At 51.0% G+C, this 14,635-nt stretch overlaps 1 long non-coding RNA gene across 2 annotated transcripts; it reads right to left on the bottom strand.

Annotated features, from left to right (window-relative positions):
• Nucleotides 1-10,950: 10,950 nt before the first annotated feature.
• LOC140617194 (uncharacterized) lies at nt 10,951-14,401 on the bottom strand. Of its 2 annotated transcripts, none has more exons than XR_012017399.1 (3): nt 13,625-14,401; nt 13,268-13,481; nt 10,951-11,932 (listed from the first exon to the last, which is right to left on the bottom strand). It is a non-coding gene; the product is annotated as an uncharacterized lncRNA (long non-coding RNA). The 2 variants fall into 2 exon arrangements; XR_012017400.1 differs by having other exon boundaries at nt 13,295-13,481.
• Between the last annotated feature and the right edge of the window lie 234 nt (nt 14,402-14,635).

Below are 14,635 nucleotides of genomic sequence, written 5' to 3'. Positions count from 1 at the left end.
TCCAGCTCTAAATAAGGACTTCTCTTTTCCCAAAATATTCTCCTTGGGCTTAGAATGATACTAGGAAAGTTTCCGACCAACCAGAAATTTTAAAGTTAATTCTGGTGAAGAGCCACAGTCAATGCTATTAGGACAGTTGGAGTCTTTGAGCAACCCAAATCCCACTCCATGTACCACCAGTCTTCTTGTCCAGTTTGGACACCCCCTGTTCCCTCACAACATTTGGCTCAGAAAGGTTAAGTATTACCTCTGACCACTGGCCTAACCCCACAGCTGGCCCAGTCCCCCAAGCTCACAGAGGTAACTTCTCCAGGGACTTTAGGGACTTTAGGGACCAGGTCAGTGACTGTGAGCAAAGGTAAGCCCCACATGAAAGGCCAGGGACAAGGCATTAGGCCCAAGGGAGGGTGCCCCTTTGGCTGAGTACAGTCTCTCCTCCCTCCAGATGATTCTGTGTCCCTCAGCCTCAAGCAGCTGGCCAGGGCAGTTCTTCCCAGGAACACAGCCTGTTTACTCTACCCCCATGGCCCAAATGCCCTCTCTAGCCCAAAGAAAGCCCCGACAGCAGAGGTCTGGCCCCAAACTTACACAATCAGGCCCTCTTCCCCGGGTCCCCAGACACAGGGGGACCAGGCCAAGTCGGGGGTGGGAGGCCCAGGTCAGCGTGGCCAGCGGGGAGGGGGGAAGCTGCCCTCAAGACCACGCTGCCCTGTGGTATCTGCAGCCTGCCTGGGACCGCAGGCGAGACACACACAGAGGCGTCATAGCCCCTGCCGTCCGGCCCTCTATGGCTCCCCAGGGACTCTTGGAACCCATGGGTTTGGCCAGAAGCCCTCAGCCAGACTCTGTACTCATTAAACACGGGCTGGAGAGATGGGTGGGGGGATGGAGGCTGGGCAGGGATGGCAGCCATCAGCAGATCTTCCCTGGTTTGATGTCCAAAGATAAACGAAGGGCCAGACGTGGCTTAGAGTTCATTAGCTTCACTCTAAGCAAGAGAACCCCCCACCCATGTTAACAAACTTAGAGATCTCTGGGTACCGTCAGTGCCTCCATCCCTGCCCTAACCCCCCAACTCCAGCTCCTGAGGTCCCCAAGGAGCAGATTCTTTCTTCTGGAGGCACCAGGTGCTGGGGTGCTCTCTTTGCCAACAGGCCAGCTTTCAATTTCCTAACCTCAGTTTGTTGAGTTCAGGTCACCCTGCCACGCACACCCCCGCCCGATTATACACCCCTCACCTGCCATGGCGGGAATCGCTAATCGGGCAATTACTCTAACTGCCGGGTGCTGGGGAGGAAGGGACCCACCCACACAGCCGCCGCTGAGATACTTTCTTCCAGAGTTCTGTTTTCCTCCTCCGAGTGGGACTGACACCTGGGTGCTATTTGGGAACTCAGTGCGCCCTCTGCTCCCAAAGACTTCCCTCCCCACCCCACCAGAGGAGATAGAGCTCAAGGCAGGTCAAGGGAGGCGGAGAGCACCCCCCTGTCTCCAGGATGCTACAGACAAACCTTGAACCTGTCTCAGCCGAGCAAGTGAGCCACACAGGGGTGATGTCGGTGAAGAGTCCACCGAAAGATTGGGGTCTGTGCTGAGCTGCCCGAGACACATCCCGCCCTATGCTGTGGGCTGCTGCCCCCTCAGCCCGAGGTTCTTGCTGCCCTGCTCCCACGGCCAAGAACGCTATCCTTATCTATAGCTCTGTCCATCCCGGTCAGTCTGGACCAACTGATATTCAATAGCTTGGTTATAGCTGCTTAGGCTTGGGGACGAACAGAAGTAGAGGAGGAAGTCACCCAGTGAGAATATGCCCCCTCTCCTATTGTAGATGAGAGCCAAAAACTCACTTGGGATTAGTACACATGGAAGCTTTGATCTCTTAGCTTATAATTAGCGCAAGGTCTTGTATGGATGGGTCCACCCACACAGTGACTGCCTTTTACCTCATCCTTGAGTACTGAAAAATTGGTTTATGGACTGTAAGTCATTGTTTAGAGATTGTTTCAATGTACCCAAAGGTCACTGATTTATGTGAACATATATTTTTAATGGGGTTGTTTGGTTCTTAAGCATAGATTATAGTTTCTGAGAACCCTCTTTGAACCAAGAAAACCTGGCCCCTTTGATGGCTTCCCCTCCCCAGCAGGAAGGCTTTCAAGCAATGGCAGCCACCCCCTGCCCCATCCCCAGTAGGATCTCGGATGAGCCGGTCTTTAGATCCTGCAAGTTTGATGCAGATTGGATGGTGGCCATGGGCCTGATGATACAAAGTCCCTGTTCTCACTCCCACCCCCAGATTCTATCACACCGTCTCCCTGGGTCTCTATACTCCACCTGGCACATGATTGGGCCCAGAGGGTTGTGTGGCATTATGGAAAAGTGATGTTCTTTTTTGTTCATAAGGTCTCTTGGGGCCTCCTTGGACTTACCCACGTGGCACCGCCTGCAGACTCCTAATCTGCTGTAGGCACAGCAGGGCCTCTGCCTCCTACCTGTCAGGGCTTTCCCCAGACCACAGACACAGCCTCCAGTTTCCTACCCCTAAGCCACCAGGGGTGCGGCTTTCAGAAATGATGCCACCTCCCCACTCAACTCAGCTCAGCCTTTTGAGGTCTAACCTTGGGTTGGATGGGGAAAGAGCCTGGCTACCTCAAGCCCAACCCTGTGGTGGGCAGGAAATTCAGGACTCACAAAAAAGTAAATATGGCTTAGTGAGTCTTCCGCACTGACACCATTTGGACATCGGATCAGTGTTGCTACCTCCCTTTCCCTTTCCTCCCTCTTACCCTAAACATCAGAGCAGTTCATCCTGGAGCCAGTTCATCCTGGAGCCAGCATAGGAACTTGTGGGTGTGTGTGTCTGTGCACATGCATATGTGCATGCCTGTGAGCACCTGTACATGCAAAAGGGGGGAGTTGTGGAGGCAAATATCAGATAGGAGAAACACAGTGACGCAAGGACAGGAGGACAGAGGAAGATCCAGGGGGACAAAGCCTGAGGGTTTGGTTCAAACTTGAAGTGCCAGTGCTGAAACAAGTCCACACATTTGTGCATCCCTCCTATGAGCTGAAGAAAATGGACACCCCAAGTACAAGGCCTTCCTGTGGATTGTGTGAGCCAAGCAGTGGGGGACAGAGGGGCACAGGACAGATCCCAAGTCAACAGATGCAGCTGGCAGTGAGGATGACTGCATCTTACACGGAAGATAAGGGTGCAGATAAATTAACTTCCAGGGCCAGGACTCAGGAGATTTGTGAGATAGTAATTCACGTTGGCTTTCCCGGGAATGGCGATGTCATTCTCAGTTCCTCTAGACACCCTGGCCTTACAACCCAGGCACACTAGGAAAGTGAATGTGGACAATGCTAACAGACACCATGTATCTGCTAAAGGGCAGAGACTCTCAGATTTGCAAAAGTCAATCTATACTTTGTTCATAATAATGAAAAATGTTGAAGGTGAAATGATAGAAAAAGAAAGTTGGGATAGCAATATTTGTATCAGCAATAATAATACCGTTAATTAATAATTAATGTCAAATGAATTTTGAAGCCAGAAAAAAAATAAGCATTACAGGGACCAAGAGGATTATTACTTAAAGAAACTATACCAGGAAGACACACTAATAACTAAATCTGCATGCGGTTAGCAGTATGGTCTGGAAATACATGAAGCAAAGATTGACAGAATCACAAGAAGAAATTAAAACATCTGAAATGAAAGTGGGACGTTTACATTCATCTCTTCCAGAAACTCAAAGCTTAAAGATGTCAAAAATTGATGAGGCGCCTGGGTGGCTCAGTCGGTTGAGCATCTGACTCTTGGTTTCAGCTCAGGTCATAATCTCAAGGTCATGATCTCAGCTTCGTGAGATTGAGCCCCCCATAGGCTCCGTGCTCTGTGCAGAGTCTGCTTGCCCCTCTCCCCGCCGTTTCCTCCCCCTGCTTGCAAGTGTGCGCTTTCAAAATAAATAAATAAATAACATTAAAAAAAAAAAAAAGAAGAAGCCTAAAATTGAAAAAGGACATAGGGATCCCTGGGTGGTGCAGCGGTTTGGCACCTGCCTTTGGCCCAGGGCGCGATCCTGGAGACCTGGGATCGAGTCCCACGTCGGGCTCCCTGCATGGAGCCTGCTTCTCCCTCTGCCTGTGTCTCTGCCTCTCTCTCTCTCTCTGTGACTATCATGAATAAATAAAATCTTTAAAAAAAAAAAAGAAAAAGGACATAACTCATGAAAAACAAAAATAGAACTTAAATCTTGATCTGAAGGACATATGTAAAACCTTTGCACCCTCAAACTGGAGAATACACGTCCTTTTCAAGAACACGTAACAGAACATTTACAAAAATGGAACATAAAGCAAGTCTCAAAAAAGACCAGAAAACATTTTTATGCATTCTGTGACCACAATGAAGTAAAATACAAATTCAGTCTCAAACGGATAAATAAACTCTCATCTGGAAAACTTCAAGTACTCTCCTAAATAATTTATGGGTCAAAGAAAAATAATTACTGTTATGATAGTTACAACCAAATAATAATGAAACAATACATATTGAAATTCGTGGATGCATTGAAATACTCTTTATTGGAGAATGTGCAATTTAGGATACATTGAGAACAACATGAGGTTGAGGAGCACCTGGCCGGCTCAGCGGTTGAGCGTCTGCCTTTGGCTCAAGGCGTGACCCGGGGGTCCCAGGATCGAGTCCCACATTGGGCTCCCCGCAGGGAGCCTGCTTCTTCCTCTGCCTATGTCTCTTCCTCTCTCTGTTTCATGAGTAAATAAATAAAATCTTCAAAAAAGAAACATAAGGTTGAGTGTTAACAAACTACATATTCAGTTAAAGACTCAAGAGGATGTTCAAAGAAAGTAGAAACTGAAATAAGAGCAGAAACAAATGAATCAGGAGACAAACTCAAAAGCCGGTGTCTGAGATTATTAAACCTGACAGACGTAAAACGAAAACTAAAATAGCATGATTCATCCAGGGATAAAAAAGAAAGAGGTGGTGGAAACAGCCTTCAGGTTGACCAGAGGTGGTATAGATGTGACAATGGCCTGTGGGACTCTCCTGGCCGGGGAGGGGGACACATCTGGCCCGCGTATTGCCCATGTCTTATTTATCTTTGTATCTTCACAGGTTGGCTGTCTAGTACATAATAGTGGGTCTGTTGCCTAAAAATCAAATTCCATTCTTGAGCAGATAGTCCCTGGCCCCTGTGAGGAAGCCAAGAGAATCTGTGGAGAGTTCTTAACAGAGGATCACATGTCCCTGGCTGTCCTGATGTTAATTAAGGCATGCAAATTTAGGAGCACCATACTTTGTTCAATAATTATGATCTTATCTCTTGTATGCCTTTATTTTTTAAAGATTATTTATTTATTTATTCATGAGAGACACAGAGAGAGAGAGAGAGAGAGAGGCAGAGACACAGGCAGAGGGAGAAGCAGGCTCCATGCAGGGAGCCCGAAGCGGGACTTGATCCCGGGGAACCCCGGGATCACCTCCTGAGCTGAAGGCAGATACTCAACCACTGAGCCTCCCAGGCTCCCCGAAGTTATCCTTATCGTAATATTCTTGCCTCTTTCTTGGGTGAGGCTGGCCTGAGTAAGGGAGAGGTGCAGAGTCTAGCTGGGGCAGGGGCAGGGGAGGGAGTGGTATTCATTGCCCAGGATGCACGGGAGGCTGTGTCCCATGTGTCTGCCAAGCTATTGAGGGGATAGGGAGGTTGAGAGCCCCCGGTTGATAATGATGGCTGTGCCCAAGCTCCATATGGCCAGGAAACCTGCATCTGCCAGATTTTCACATCAGTCTATGACATCAAAGAGTTGGTCTCAGCTCTCACAAACACCCAAAGTGGGTCAGGAGCAAGATCGGGAATGCACACGGCAAGGATGGAATATTTCTGGCTGGCAATGGAAAGTCGCAAGGCATACAGAGGCAGGACGCTGGAGTCTAGGATTTCAGAGGTAGTACAGAGGCCTCCTAACCCCTTCCAAAAACACCACCCTTTGCAGGCACTGAGGCCTGGACCACTCCTCTAGTTCTAACCCCCAACTTGGTTTTGTCCCCTAAAGAGAGGTCACCCCCAAGCCTGATGAGCCATTGTGAACTCTGAATTCGTGTGTCGGATGCTTTCCTGACTTGAGGTCTGATGGGGGCAGGTTGGGTGCAGTGAGTGAGGACAGGAGGGCAAGAGGGCATGAGGACACCGGCTGCCCGAGGGAACAACCCGGAGCTCCAACTGCCTAGCGCAGAGTCCTGCCCAGGGCCAGTCCTGAGCTTGTGGTGAGCTGCAGGGAGAGCCCACAGGCTGGGAGCCAGATGCCTTCCGGATGCCCCAGTGCAGCTGGAAGCCATGTGGCCGCTCTGGGTCAAGGGCCAGGAGCACAGGCCAACCAGCAATCAGAGGGTGGAGGGAGCCACACACCGAACATCTGCCTCTGCAAACAACAGCTTCCAGGGAAGCGGCCTCACGTGAGTGCTCTGCGGAGGACGGGGGCACTTATCACTCCATCCTCTCCCTGCCCTGTCAGCAGCAACGGAGAGTCTTTGAAGGTAAAGCCCAGCAACCTCCAAACAGTAATAACACACGTCTGTAAGACACTTGACAAACATAGACAGGGCTTTCCAATGTGTCATCTGCTATGGCTTCACAACATCCTCTGCGAGTTTGTGTTTAAGACTGTTTTTATTTTGCAAAAGAGGAAACCGAGGCTCAGCAAAGATAAGAGACTATGGCAGACCTGGGACCTCTCACTCAGCCCCACTCTGCTAGTCAGAGCGTGGTCCATGGACGAGCAGCATTAGCCTACCCTGGGAGCGTGCTAGAAATAAGGCATCTCAAGCCCAGATGTAGTGAATCCGAATCCGGATCTTCACAGGACATTCACATTTACTATGCGCGTGAAAATTTGAGAAGTATTATTTCCACCATATCAGAACATTCCTCATAAACACCTGATGATCTACTAGAGTGATGTACTCTTGGGGAGTCTCAGTAGTTCTTGAGCTGAAAGGAGCTTCTCAAAAGCACGTGTACCTACTGATGGAAAAAACTGAAGACACGGACAAATTTTCAGAAGCAAACTCCTAGCAAAACTGAGGTGAAGACCCAAGTCTCCTCTCTTTTGGCTCAAGAGGCTTCCATTACACCTACCCCCTTCCTATTTCTTTAGTTTTTTTTTAATTTTCGTATTTGGTGTTTTTCATCGGGGTTCTGTTTTTTTTTTTAATAAAATAATTTTTTATTGGTGTTCAATTTACCAACATACAGAATAACACCCAGTGCTCATCCCATCAAGTGTCCCTGGGGTTCTGTTTTAAAGGCAGGCCGTCTTTGCCGGTTACGTGCAATTTAGGCTAATGGTAAACTTCACTGCATTTTCTGAGCACACACTGTTAGAAAAGGAAGACAAGAACAAAAGCAATTATGGCGTTTTCTTTGCTGGGTATGTGCTACTTTTTCAGTGTTTTTGTAGCCATGGGTCAGTCACGTGATAGGCAGTTGTAGAAAACCAGCCTGGTAGGAAAGATTAGTCCCGAGTAATCTGGGGCGATCACTGGGTTGGTTACAAATACACGTTAGATGTGATAACATGTGGAGAGATATACTTAATAGTAATGTGTGAAGGGATATCTAGGTATCTGCAAGGACGCAGGCCGCCCTAAAATTTGTGTCTGTCCAACACAAGTGCAGGACTTCGGCAATTTTCTGGTTAATTTGCTAAGTCTAGATGGCCAAACCAGATAATTCAGGCCAGTGGTAGATATTTTAACTTACATATTCTGGTTTGGCCGTCTTCGTTTATAAAGTTAACCTGATACTTGCCAAGTCATGGAGTGTGAGCCCTCTCAAGGGGAAGAAATGCTCATGTGAGTGTGAACGCACACGGGTTTTAAAATGTACATTCCCATGTAATTCCACTTGGGTCATTTTGCTCTGTGAGAAGAAGTAATATCGACTCCAACATTCATCCCACAGGTGGTGGGAGGTTCAGGGTCCCTCTCAATATTGCCAGGCATGTTTGGGATGGAGTTGGGGTTGGCCTTATGTTCCCCTATCTGCCCAGTGGCTTCTGGCTCCCAGTTCCTGCTTCTGTGGAAGTTTCTCTCTCTCTTATGTCTTGTCTCCTGTGCACATTTCCACTCCCTGCTCACATTGAATCAAACATCTAAATTAATCCACCATCCATGATTTCTCCAAAACATCACTCACCAAGACCAGTAGGTGCAGTAGACTTTCCCTCTAGATGTGAAGTAACCGAGGGGCAGTTCTTTGCTGCACAATAGAATAGATCATACTGTTGATGACTATAGAATCTCTGTCCTTAAAAGTCTTTCAGCTATTCCCTTGCTCCACCTTCCCACCATGGGGATTTGTCTTCTCCTTGGGCTGAAGCCTCCTATCATGTTGTGGTTTCTCCTTCATCCAAGTTCCCTCTAAGCTAAATGACTCTTCCCCCTCAAATCCCTGTTTGGGTGTCTCTTTGTCTCAGTGCAAGCCGTCCCGTTCCACGACTGCCTCTACCACCCGAATGACATGTCTGATGTCTGTTCAACAAAGGGCCCAAGGATGAATTCTCCCACAGGCTGTCGGTGACAGTGGGCCCTCTCCCAACACTTCAGTGTCTTCTGTTACAGAACAGACAGCTGGACAGCATCCCCCTGCGTGTGTGAACATACGTGCAAGCAGGGATGAGAGGGTGTGTATGAGCTTGTGTGCAGTGTGGGACTGTGTGCACACACGTAGGGAGCAGCCGTGGGAATTAGATCAAATGCAATTAGGAAAATGTGTGAAGTGCGTCTAGATCCATTCATTAGGTACTGGAGCCAATGCTGGGAAATCCCACATGTCAGACCCATGAAGGACTCAAGGAAGGGATTCCCCACATCCGAGCTACATGTCCTTGGGGCAACATGGACACCAAGGCAAGTAAAGAGGTAGAACCATGGGGAACAGGAAAGACCAAAAGAATGCGTTGAACAACAGGTTCCAAGGTTGAATAAATAAATAAATAATCTTAAAAAAAAAATAAAGGCATACAAGAGATAAGATCATAATTATTGAACAAAGTATGGTGTTCCTAAATTTGCATGCTTTAATTAACCTGGACGACAGCAGCCTGCCACAAACAGCACTGGGAGGGGGAAAAGCTGGGTAGAAGTTTCTACTCCTTGGGCGTAGAAGGCTCTGGGGCAGGTGAGCAAGATGTGCAGTGCCGCCTCTCCTTCCCAGGAATCTCTAAGGCCCCAAGAGCCTCCTCGTCAAAGCAGGGGAAGGGCCTGGCCTTGTGGAGGGAGAAGGAAGGCAAGAACGCCCTCTTGGAACCCACGCTGACCTGAAAGTCTGATACATGGGTTTCGAGGAAAGGAATGTGAGCCCAGCTATGGCCCAAGTTGGAAGCAACAGGACTATCAGAGTGGAAGGGAGGACAGGGTAGGACTAGCATTTCACCAGCCCCTTCTCCAAAACTGCTTGTGTCCCCCGGGGCTTAGTTACTTCTGGAGGACTGAGGTCACCAGACAGTATGTGTAATGTCACTGGGGAAGGCTGGTGAGACCCGGATGCCAGTGGCCTTGCGCTAATGGCCTTCCCCGTCATATGTTCCAGGCAGCTCTCCTGGGCCTCGGTGGAAAACAGCGGCTAGGAAGTTTGTGCCTTACCTCTTATTGTGCGGAGCACTGTCTGGGTGAGTCCCCCCGCCCTCCGATCACCTCCTCCTGCCCTGCTAGCCTCTGACCCGGTTCTGACAGCTGAGACGCTCCAAGAGGGAGGAGTTCTTCTCCAGGGGGTCAGAAAACCAAATCTGCATCCGGCCTCATCACTTCCTTCCTCTGCGACCTTCGCTAAGTTACGGAGTCACCTGAACATTTATTTCCTTGTGTATGAAGTGGCAGCAATAATGCTTTACCTTGTGGAGGGAGTCTGGAGGATTAAATGAGGTAAAGCTGGGAAGGCACCCAGGTCTGTGTCTGGGGACAGTGGGTACTGGTGATGGCTTTCCTCCCAGGGCCAGATCACGCCGTCCAGTCCTCAGGGACAAGTCTTACTCATCTTTATGCCCTCAGTACCTGGCCCCGCGCCCAGTAAGCCCCAGGGTATCCGGTAAGCGTGTGTTGAAATGAACAAAATTTGAGGACAAGTCAGAAGGTCATGGAAAAGGAAGGGTCTCATAGGTTCCGCCCGTGATCTTAGAAGGTCAAGGACCTGAATCTCCACTGCCACGCCAGGCCCCAGCTCCCCTACCCCTCACCCAGAACTCAGTCCATGTCTCTCAGAGCTTCCTCTTTACCTCCCCTCAAGGGGGCTGCACACTGGTGTGCTGTTGACATTTTCTGCTCCTCCCAGATCAGGTCCCAGACAGCTCCAGCTGCCCCCTGGCTCTGTGTACTACCCCCTTGGCCCCATGATACTATCAGGCTCTGAACCCACTTCCATCCCACCCTCCTCACTCTCCAGGTTGCCAGATAAAATCCAGGATGCCCAGTTAAATTTTAACTTTGGACATACCTATACTGAAAAATGATTTGGTGTTTAACTGAAATTTCTATTTAAATGGGTGTTCCGTATTTTTCTTTGCTCATCTGGCAACCCCACGTAGGGAGTATCAGTCTACCAATCACAGGCTTCCTGTCCTCCATACCTTTCTTCAGCCCTACCAGAACTTCAATGCCTATCGCAGCCAAGACCCGTCATTCATTTACTCACTCACTCATTCAGCAAATTTTAGTGTCTGTCTACCAAGCCCCAAGCCCTCTGCTAAGTACTGGAGGTACACTGCTGAAAGCATCACAGTCCCTGCCAACATGAAGCTTATATTCTAAACAAATAAAATTATTACAAGCAGAGTAAGTCAGGGATTAAGAAAATAAACAAATGTATTTGTTTATTTATTTTAAATAAATAAATAAATAAATAAATAAATAAATAAAGGGGTTGAAATTGAAATTAAAGGCTGATATTTTATTTATTATAAATAAATAAATAAAATAAATAAATAAATAAATAAATAAATAAATAAATAAATAAATAGAAATTGAAATTAAAGGCTGATGCGGTCACAGGAAAATCTCTCGAGAGAGACCCCAGGCTAATCTGAGAGAGGAGAATGGGGCTGGCTTGCGTGTGTGTGTGTGTGTGTGTGTGTGTGTGTATGTGTGTGTGTGTGAGTGTGGGTGTGGTGGGGGGATTCTAGGCCCTAAGGCAGGGAAAGAACTTTGACCATCAGGGACGAAAAGAAGACCCAGGCGCCAGTCGGCCAGTGGGGAGGACACAAGACAAAGCTGGGAAATGAGAAAACAAAACAAAACAAAACAAAACAATGCTTGAGGCCTTATAGGCTCTGGTCACGTTCGGAACACACACACAGCACATTGAAAGGCTTGTGGGGAAAGGGTTTGTGGTCTGAATGATGATTCTTTAATGCTTCATTGTGATTGAAACGGAGGAGCCTCCCTTGGAAGCAGGCAGACGGGCTGCAAGGCCACCACAGAGTCCAGGTAAGGGAGGATGGTAGTTCAAAAGGAAACCAGGTGGTGGCAACTGAGACACACTTTGGAGGACCCACTTTGGAGGAAGGATTTGCTGGACTTGATGGTAAGTTGGCTATAAGAAGTAGGGAGGAATCCAGGACCACAGCCTCAGCAGCTAGGAAGGTGGAGGTGATACAGGCAAGACGCGGGCAACATGGGGTGAGAATCCAGAGTTCTCCCTGCGACGGGTCACGTTTGAAACATCTGGGAGGCTTCACGTAGCAATGTCAAGTCTGCTTCTAGGAGGCAGAGCTCAAAGAGGAGGAATAGGCTGGACAGAAACAGGGACTTGCCACTTGCACGGTGGTGCCTACAGCAATGGACTGGCTGAGAGAGGCGCTCACGACCCAGGCCAAGGGCACTGACATCAGAGCCACGTTGCAGAGGAACCTGCGGAAGAAAACCAGGAGAGCACCACGTGGGGAGACCCAGAGAGGGGAGCACATGGGGCCAGGGGCCGGCTGAGTTCAAGCTGCAGACAGAGGAGGTAAGCGAGGCCAAGAAAGTTGGGTTTGGCAAGTTTCTTATGGGTGGGTGCGGTGAGGTGGGTGGTGGCACAGAAGCTGGACTTGGGGGGAGGGTGAAGAGGCAATGGCAGGGGAGGAGGTGGAAGCAGCCAGTATCGCCCGCTCTCGCAAGAGGGTGGCCGTGAGAGCAGCAGGGCAATGCAGCCGGGGCTGGCAGGGCATGGGTCTTGGAGAGGAGGTTTTTTTTCTTTTTTTTCTTTTTTTTTTTTTAAGGCAAGAGCTACAGCATGTTCGGGTGCGGATGGGAACATTCTGGCAGGAAGCTGCAGAGTAAAGATGCAAAGGAGAGAGGGTTAGCCTGCCCTCAGATGCCCCTGGCTTCCCCAACACAGACGAGGGCGACCTTGCCCCTGGACCCAGACCTAGGCACCTGGCCACCTCCCTGGAGTTGGATGGCGGGGAAATGCCGAAGACTTGGGGTAAAGGGAGCTGGGAGGGGAGGGCCCGGTCTTGCCCTAGAAATAGAAAACCAAAACTGGTAACTGAGTAACTCCTGGAGAGGGGGCAAAGGCATTGGCAGCCTCTGAAGGAGCCAAAATAATCTGTCCCGCTTGGGCAGTGAGGCGGGTCCGACGTGGGGTGGAGGGGCCTGGCCTGGGGTCACTCAGCCCCCAGCAGCCCTCCTTGGCCCACGGGGGCGAGCGGGGTCCTCAGGCTTACTCTGCCCATTCCCCCGCCCCGGGAGCGATGGGGCTTGGTGGGCAGAGCAGCCTCCAGCCAAGGTCATGCGCCCCGTGCGGGGGGCCAGCCAGCCGGGTTCCCTCTGTCCCGTAGCCACAGCCCGCTCTAGACCCCCACAGGCAAGTGTTCCTGCCAGACAGACAGACAGGTCAACAGAGCAGAGCCCCAGGGAGCCCCAGCCAGGCAGAAAAGCCTGAGCACAGGGTTCCGGGGGGTGGGGGTGGGGGACTGGCCTACATCCCTCAACCCCGCCGGCCACTCCTGCTCCAATCACCCCAGCTGGTCAGGTCTTAACCGGTCACCCAGCCCCCAGGAGACAGGCCTCCGTCTTCTGAGGTCCCAAAGTTTGTGCCACACACCTCCCCCGACCCCCAGCCAGATAGCAGCTTCCTCAGGCCCGTCTCATCTCACAGCACCTGTGGGTGGACTGAGTCGGGGGCTGGTTTGTGCGTGTGGAAGCTGCTGGCAGGACCGGGGCCCTCCTCCTCCTAGCTTCGGCACCTCTGTCCTCTCTCACCTGCAGGGGAAGGCTGCCCAGGCTCACCTCGACGATCACAGGAAGGAAGGACACATCTCATGAGCTGACGGTGCCAGGAGATGCAGGAGGGCGAGGGCGGAGGGCTCAGCTCCCAGGTGTGTCCCTCCTCGGAGGCAGGCCTTGTCCTGGGGAAGCAGGGGTTTGAGGGAAGGACAGTGCTGGGCTCCAGAGAAGGGGGCTGGGCCTCTCTCCACTGAGGAGGAAAAGAAGGTGAGAATCACTGACCTGGGAAGTTTCCATGAACTCTGGCTCTGGGGGAGGAAGAGGGGGAGAGGGCAGCAGGAGCAGGGCCAAGTGCAGGGGGAGGGAAGCAACGTTGCAAAGTGGTTTCCTTACCATAAACTTCTAATTGGATCCCATGGTAAACAGACACGCTGGACCTGCCCTGAGAAATGAGAAGGGCCAGGCACCGCTGGCCACCGGGTAGAGAGGTGTTTGGAGCAAGGGGACCCGTGGACCTGGATGACTGGGGGTGCGATCCTGGGTGAGGGGGGCAGCTGGCCCAGGACCCACACGAAGGCTGCGCCCATCCCGCCCCCTCTGCCTCCCAGCACGGAAGTGGTGTCTGTTTATTGGTACTGAGAGTGTGGGGCGTGAAGGAAGGGGTCACGGCTGGCTCTTGGTAGCCCCAAGAGCTGCACCACCTGCTGACTCAGTCACCCCCCCACTCCACACTACACCTCTCTCCCCAGCTGATGGGAACAAAGTGGCCGCAAGTTTCCAGTTGTAAAAATTGGGGAGGAGCATCAAGAACAAAGATCAAGGCTCTGGATTTTCCATGACACTTGGGCAGGGGCGGGGGCACCGTGCCTGGCTGGCACAGTTCCCATCGCCTGCGCCCTCAGGGAAGCAGGAAGCTGCCATGCGGGCACGGGGCAGTCCCAGGCTCACGGTCTGCGGGGCGCCCTCTCCTGGGGTGCCCTTGGCAGCAGGTGAGCTGACCGCCTTGCAGGTTGTCCGCGCAGAGTCTTCTCAACTCTGGGCCTTCCCGGCTCCAGTTCCCCCAAGGCCGGGAGCTCACCCAGCAGCCCCTGAGCCTGCAGCAGTAGGCAGAGGTCTAGGGTCGGGAGAGGGACAGGGAGGGACATGGAGAAAAAGACAGAGCACAGGAGAAGGAAGTGTGGACTTTGGGGTGGGTGGGGTTGTAGGGTTGCTGGAGGTCAAAAGGCAACTGGGACTGGGCTGTCTTCCCGAATAAGGCCAGTCTCCTTGCCCTACCACTCCCCTTGCACCATACTCTCCACCTCAGGAAGACTGGGGGAGCTGGGGAGGAAGACTGGGGGAGCCTACAGAGAGGCCAAGCCTGTTAGACACACCATGGTACATCTGTTTCGAGGAGTACTCTTC

Source organism: Canis lupus, chromosome 25, assembly GCF_048164855.1.
Source record: "Canis lupus baileyi chromosome 25, mCanLup2.hap1, whole genome shotgun sequence".
Taxonomy (NCBI): Eukaryota; Metazoa; Chordata; class Mammalia; order Carnivora; family Canidae; genus Canis; species Canis lupus.
The sequence above is the reverse complement of the archived record's forward strand: the minus strand, read 5'-3'. Positions and strand labels throughout refer to the sequence as shown.